Source organism: Lipotes vexillifer, unplaced genomic scaffold (assembly GCF_000442215.2).
Source record: "Lipotes vexillifer unplaced genomic scaffold, Lipotes_vexillifer_v1.1 scaffold889, whole genome shotgun sequence".
NCBI classification, from domain to species: Eukaryota; Metazoa; Chordata; class Mammalia; order Artiodactyla; family Lipotidae; genus Lipotes; species Lipotes vexillifer.
In genome coordinates this window covers 1,048,069-1,054,946 of record NW_006788335.1, presented here as the reverse complement: position 1 = coordinate 1,054,946, position 6,878 = coordinate 1,048,069, and the positions used below count along the sequence as shown (strand labels likewise).

Below are 6,878 nucleotides of genomic sequence, written 5' to 3'. Positions count from 1 at the left end.
GGGGGGGACACGACCAATGCAGGCAAATTAGCAGCAATTGAGAATTTTCCTTGTTCTTTTCACAGTTCAGGAAGAGTACTTAACATTTTTCAGTGCAAGTTTGAGAACACAAACTGCTTTCTCGAATCCTTAGACCAAAACACAAAACTTTCTAAGATATGAGAACATCACTGGACAATGGCAACTCAGTGAAAGGGAAAGCACAGATTCTTGAAGATAAGAAAGGAAAATACAACTTCAACAGTAAACAAAATACCAAGGCAATTCACTAACATTAATTCCAATGATCCAGCTTCATAATCTGTATTCCACTTTAGCCGCTGGGGAAATGTCTGAAATAGTTATCAACAAGCACTAATTTTTATTTGACTCTCTTTACCTTGACCATTTATTCAACTACATATATGGAACTCTTGAACCTCTGTCAAAAAGGCACTGATACAAAAGGCATAGCACCTGCCCTAAAAATCAAACCAAACCAAATCAAACAAAACTCCAGCTTTAGTCTAAGGAGGAGCATTAGAAACCTAGGGATCAAAAAGAAAAATCTATTCTGTGTCTTACGTTTGTAGGGTACTTTTTCTCCGATAAACTTACTAGACTTTATAAACCAGCAAGCCTAACGTTCTCACTGCTTCAAAAATAAAAGAAGCTGATGCTTATACAATCCAGGGCCTATTAAGAGTTACATTTTCAGTTTTATCCGGCCACGGCAAAGTCACTTCCAATGTCACCTCAGAAAGATGCACAGCCATAGGGAAACGCAGGCAAAACCAATACACAAAAGCAGAGAAATTTCTCTCCAAGAACCTGAGGCCACAAACCACAGTACAGAGTGAGGGGGAATGTATTACCGTCAGCTTTGAGCTGTGGATGGACCTGCTAACAGGGCCACGGAGGAGGAACTGCCTAAGCCCTCAAAGCTGAAGAGTGGCAGTGACCCAGGAAATAAACAAATGAAACACGAGGTCCCTGTTTTCTTCCTCTAGCTAAAAAGCCCAATGGCTATATACATTCAGATCTCAGCCCCTTTTCCGGACGGTCGCTGAAAAAGCAGCTCCCGGTCCCTCCCAGCCAGTGGTTCACCCGAGCCCCCTTCCTTCCCACGCACTCACGCTACCAACACACACTCCCCGCATCTCAAGACACCCTCACTTCCTCGAGAATTTCTTGCTTGACGCATTCTCCCATCGGGCAGCCCTGCACCTCTCCTCATAGCATTTATCTCAATTTGCAATCACAGGTACACAAAACGACTTAATCCAACAGCGTGTAAGCTGTTTGAGAGCAGAAGCCACGTCCTCGTTCCCAACACCACACCCGCCGGGTCAGTGCCCGGCACAAACCACCAAGAATCTCAACAACGCTCCAAGGGTGAATAAATGAATGAACGGACGAACCCTACAATCATATAACCAAATACCCACCACAAATCACCAAGCCAGGCCCCACGTCCACAACATATGCGAGACCCTCACACCCTAAATCACGTCCAAAGTCCAAATAAAACCCACAGCTCCTGCAACTCCACGTCCAGCGTGAGTGCTGCCGGGCACACGCCGCAGCCACCACACATCCCCGGCCGCCCGACCACCCTCCACGTAACTCAACGTGACGTGCACGCGCCGCAACACCGCACCCACAGTGCGGTGGGTGAAAAGGCTCATCCCCACAAAGCACACACGACAACTTGACATAAGCACCACACAAACCCCGAACCCAAACACCTAAACCTCCACAGAAGACCCAAAAAACACTCCTGGGAGACAGCCCCCGCCGCCCCAGCCGCGTAACGCTACAGAGCTCACACAACCCCAAGCAACCACAGAGTAAAAACACCCCGGGCACACGAGAGAGACGCGCGGCCCGAGAGCCCCAGCGCCCACCACGCACGTCACACCCACCACACACGGATCCCACGCCCGCACGGCCCGCCCGCCCGGTTTCTGACAAGAACCCCGCAGGCACGCCCCGCCCCGCCCCGTGTACCTTTCCCGGTCCCACAGCCGCGAAGGCCTGCCAAGTTCTCCGACCCGAGCTCGGGGCCTCCACGACCCCTCAAGCGGTCGAGGCCACCGTCTCCATCGACTGCTCGGTGCTCGACAGTCGCGCCTGCGTCGACGCCTAAAACGAAAGAAACGCAGAGGGACCACGGAGGAGCGCCAAGTCTTCGAGGGGACGGAGGGGAATCTCCAAGCGCAGGCCAGGGGCGGATTCTGCGCAGGCGCAGGAAAAACCGACCAGGCGAGGCTGGGTAATTTTGCGACGTTTTGACGACTCTGGTAGTTCCGCCAGCGAAGTTGAACCACGCCCCTTGCTCTCTACCCCACTGTAAGTATGGGACAACTGAAGCCTGTGCTTTTTTGCTCCTTGACCGAGGTGCGCAGTGAATGAGGCAGCGAACACTTCTAAATTAATTAGAGTCAATTAAACTTCCTGAGCGCTAGAGAGTAAAGGAATTATTTGAGAGGCTTGGAGGATGTGGAGAGTCTGGAATATAACAGCATGAGAGTGGGCTTATAATGACAGGAAGTATACATCCAAAACACGTACAGTGTGCTCAGGAAAATCTGTTAAGTTTTCCAATACAAACAAGACTGTAATGAGATATCACTTTACAACTGTTATAGTGGCCGTTAACAAAAGAAATGTGTTGGCGAGGATGGGAATGGAACACATGTAGACTATCGCTGGGAATGTAAATTTCTGCACCCACTACGGAAAACACGGAGGTTCCTCAAAAAATTAAAAATAGAGCTAACATAGGACTCACTAAATCCGCTTCCGGGTGTTTATCTGCAGAACAGAAATATACTAATTCAAAGAGGTATCTACATCCTCTTATCTACTGCAGCATCACTTACAGTACCCAAGATACGTAAACAACCTAAGTGTCCACCAACGGATGAATGGATAAAGAACAATGTGTGGGGAAAACACACACACACACACACACACACACACACAAAAGAAACCCCAACGATATTCCCCACAGGCCTCGGTGACTTGGGCTGGTGTCACATCCCTGCAGCCTGAGCAGCCTTGTGTCCCAAGGCTGGACTGTAGCGGAGCTGAGGGACCTAGGAAGGATGGGCCAGCATATGAGCCCCCCTTGCACCTGCAGAGCCAGGTTCCCTGGGGATGGGACCACCATCTCCAGATCCAGGCGGGCCGTCGTACAGCTCAACCAAGCCGAGTGCACCCAAAGCCCGGTGGACCTTACAGCTGTAAGAGCTTTGATAAGTCACCAGGTCTCCAAGTCTCCTGGGGCTGGGTTCCCAGAGGCAGCCTCCTTCCTCGGAATCCGCCTCCCCCACATACGACAGTACCCTCAGCATTGCCGTGTGGGCAGGGGTTGGATTTTCCTGGGGCTGAAGGGTACGGGGGAAGCAGCAATGAGACGCCAGCCCCTAGCTGTTTCTTCTGGCACATTCCACTGTAATATCTAACCCAGAAACAGGACTTTATGGCTCTGATTGCCCAGTAACCAGACTTGGGCCTGAAGAAGTGCTGCCGCCTAGTGTACAACTCCTTGAACAACAACTTAAAAACCAGTACTTCAGGGAGATCAGCTCTATGCTCTGTGAAAACCTGGAGGGGTGGGTTGGGGGGGGGGAGTCGAAGGGAGACGCAAGAGGGAGGGGGTATGAGGATATAGGTATACGTATAGCTGATTCACTTTGTGATACAGCAGAAAATAACACACCATTGTAAAGCAATTATACTCCAATAAAGATGTTGAAAAAAAAAACTGCTTACCAGCACTTAATATTCAAAGGGGTTGCAGGGGCTGTAAATGACAGCAACCCTCAAGGAACATCCTAGGGTAGGTAATCGAGAAAGATTTCAAAATACGGAGGACTTGACAGAAGCCATTTCAAGAGGGAAATTTAACGGACACCGTTTTGTTTAGTTTCATTTTGTTTTGTAAATACATGGAAAGAGGTCCACATTGCCAATGATTACAGAAAGTAAGATCAAAATCAAAACGAGGTATCACCTCACACCCGTCAGATGGGCCGTCAACAAAAAGTCTACAAACAAGAAAGGCGAGACAGGGCATGGAGAAAAGGTAACCCTCCTGCGCTGGTTTTGGGAAGGTAACTTGGTACCAGGCACGGGGGAGAACAGTATGGAGGTTTATTAAAAAACTTAAAGCTACCACATAACCGGGCAACCCCACTCTTGGGCCTCTATGTGGAGAAACGAAGAGGATGTTGTACATATACAGGACGGAATATGACTCCACCACAATAGCAATGAAATAATGCCTTCTGCAGCCACATGCATGGACTGGAGATGATCACACGAAGTGGAGGACATCAGAGAGGAAAGGACAAATAGCATACGAGACCACAGAGGGGTGGAATCTAGCAATCGACACTAATGAACACATTAACAAAAGAGAAACAGACTCACAAACTTAGAAAACAACTGCTTACCAGAGGGGAAAGGTGGGTGGGGAAGGGAGGGAGAAAGGGAGCGATGAATATATATATACACACGAATATATGTAAACTCGACAATTACCAAGGACCTACTGCTTAGCGCAGGGAACTCTAGTCACCAATCAGTTATAACATATATGGGGAAAGAATCAGAAAAAGAATAGATATCTGTATATGTATAACTGAATCAGGTTGCTGTACAGCCAACACAAGCACAACACTGTAAATCCACTCTGTTCCCATATAAAATAAAATTAAACTTAAAAAGAAAAGAAATCCAAACGATATTCTCCACATGGCTCCGTAACTTCTGCTACTATCAAATCCCTGGAGCCCGAAAAGGCTTGTGTCCCAAGTCTGGATTGTGGCGGAGCTGAGGGACCTGGGTAGGATGGGCCAGCAAAGGAGCCCGCCTTGCACATGCAGTGCCAGCTTCCCTGAGGATGGGACCACGACCTACAGATCCAGGTGCAGCTCAGCCAAGCCGAGTGCACCCAGAGGCCGGCGGACCGTCCGGTTGGAAGAGCTCTGAAAAGTCACCTGGTCTTGAAGTCTCCTGATTCTGGGTTTCCACCAGCAGCCTCCTTCCTCGGAATCCCCCACCTACGAACGACAGCATCCTCAGCACTGCCATGTGGGCAGGGTTTGGGTTTTGCCTGAGGGTTGGAGGGGAAGAGGGAAGCAGCAATGAGGCACCAGCCCTTAGCTGTTTCTTCTGGCATATTCCACCCTAATCTACAACCCGGGAACGCGACTTTCTCTAGGGCTCTGGTTGCCCGAGTAACCAGTAGGGCCTGAAAAAGTGCTGCCCCCTTGTGGACGTCCCCCATAAAACAACTTGAAAACCGGAGCTCAAGGGCACTTCATATTCAAAAGGCCTGCAGGGGCTGTAAATCACACCTGTCCTCACGTGAGATACTCGGGGAGGTAATGGAAAAAGAATTCAAGACAGAGCCGACCTTCACGAAGCGAATTCGAGAGGGAAACTGTACTCACACCGTTTAAAACAAAACCAAATGAAATGAAGCGCAAACTGCTGGTTACCCAAGGGACAGGTGAGGGGGAAGGAATCAGTTAGGATGTTGGGATTCACATACACACTACAACACGTATAAAATAGATAACCAACCAGGACCTACTTTACAGCAGAGGGAAATCTACTCAACACACTGATGTACCCTATACGAGAATAGCATCCACAAAAGTATACGTGTGTGTATATGTATAACTGTATCAGGTTGCTGGACACCTAAAAAAAACACGACATAATTGTAAATCAACAATACGTCGACAGAAAACAATAAAGAAAGAAAGAAAAAGAAAGAAAAGAAGAAAGAAAGACCCACTCTCTTCCCCTCAGGCCTCTGTGACCGGGGCTGGGCTCACATCCCTAAAGCTTGAGCTGACCTAGGTCCCAAGGCTGGACTGTCCTGGGGTTAATGGAGCTGGGGAGGGTGTGGTAGCAAAGCAGCCCCCTTGGACTGCAGTGACGGGTCCTCTCTGCATGGAGCACCATCTCCAGATCCTGGCGGGCCCTCCTACACGTCAGCCAAGCCTAGTGCACCCAAAGAATGGTGGGCCCTCTGGGCTGGAAGAACTTCGAAACGTCACCTGGTCTGCACATGTCCCGGTTGTGGGGTTCCCACGTGCAGCCTCCTTCCTTAGAGTCGTTCTCCATGTATATACAACACCCTCAGCACGGCGGTTTCACAAGGTTGGGAATTGTCTGAAGTTGAGAGGAGGGCAAGGGGAAAAAACAAACGGAACACAAGCCCATGGGTGATGCTTCTGGCACCTTCTACTCTGCTTCACAACCCAGGAACAGGACTTGTGCTAAGGCTCCTGTAGCCATAGTAACCAGCGCTGGGCAGAAGGATATGCCGCCGCCTTGTGGCCGTTTCCCGTAACAACAACTTTAAACCCGCTGCTTCTTCACAAACCCGGCTGGGCTGGAAATGACACCTGCCCTCAGGAAACATCCTCGGGGAGGTAATGGAAAAAGAACTCAACACAGGGCCGACCTTCACGCAGCCAATTTCGAGAGGGAAACTGTACTCACACCGTTTAAAACAAAACCACATGCAATGGTGCATAACATCGCTAATTCGTAAAGAAACGAAATTCAAACCTGCAACGAGGTGTCACCTCGCAGTGGTCAGAACGACCATCACCAAAAAGTGTACAAACAATAAGTGTGGGAGAGGCCGTGGAAGAAACGGAAGCCTCCCCTGCTGTTGGTGGAAATGCAAATTGCTAACAGGCGCTATGCATAGCAGTACGGAGGTGTTTGAGGAAAAAAACATAAAACTACAGAGAACAAGTGATCCGGCAATTCAACTCCTCGGCCTACATCTGGAGAAACTCATCATGGGAAAAGGCACATGCACACCAACATTGCTCGCAGCACGACATAACAATAGCCAAGACTTG

At 49.2% G+C, this 6,878-nt stretch overlaps 1 protein-coding gene across 1 annotated transcript in view; it reads right to left on the bottom strand.

The window, feature by feature from the left end:
* Nucleotides 1–425, bottom strand: part of RBSN (rabenosyn, RAB effector) — a 21,123-nt gene extending 20,698 nt beyond the window's left edge. Inside the window, exon 1 of the mRNA XM_007461570.1 lies at nt 257–425. The gene's annotated coding sequence lies outside the window, so the exon portion shown is untranslated. The remainder of the gene's footprint in view (nt 1–256) is intronic.
* Between the last annotated feature and the right edge of the window lie 6,453 nt (nt 426–6,878).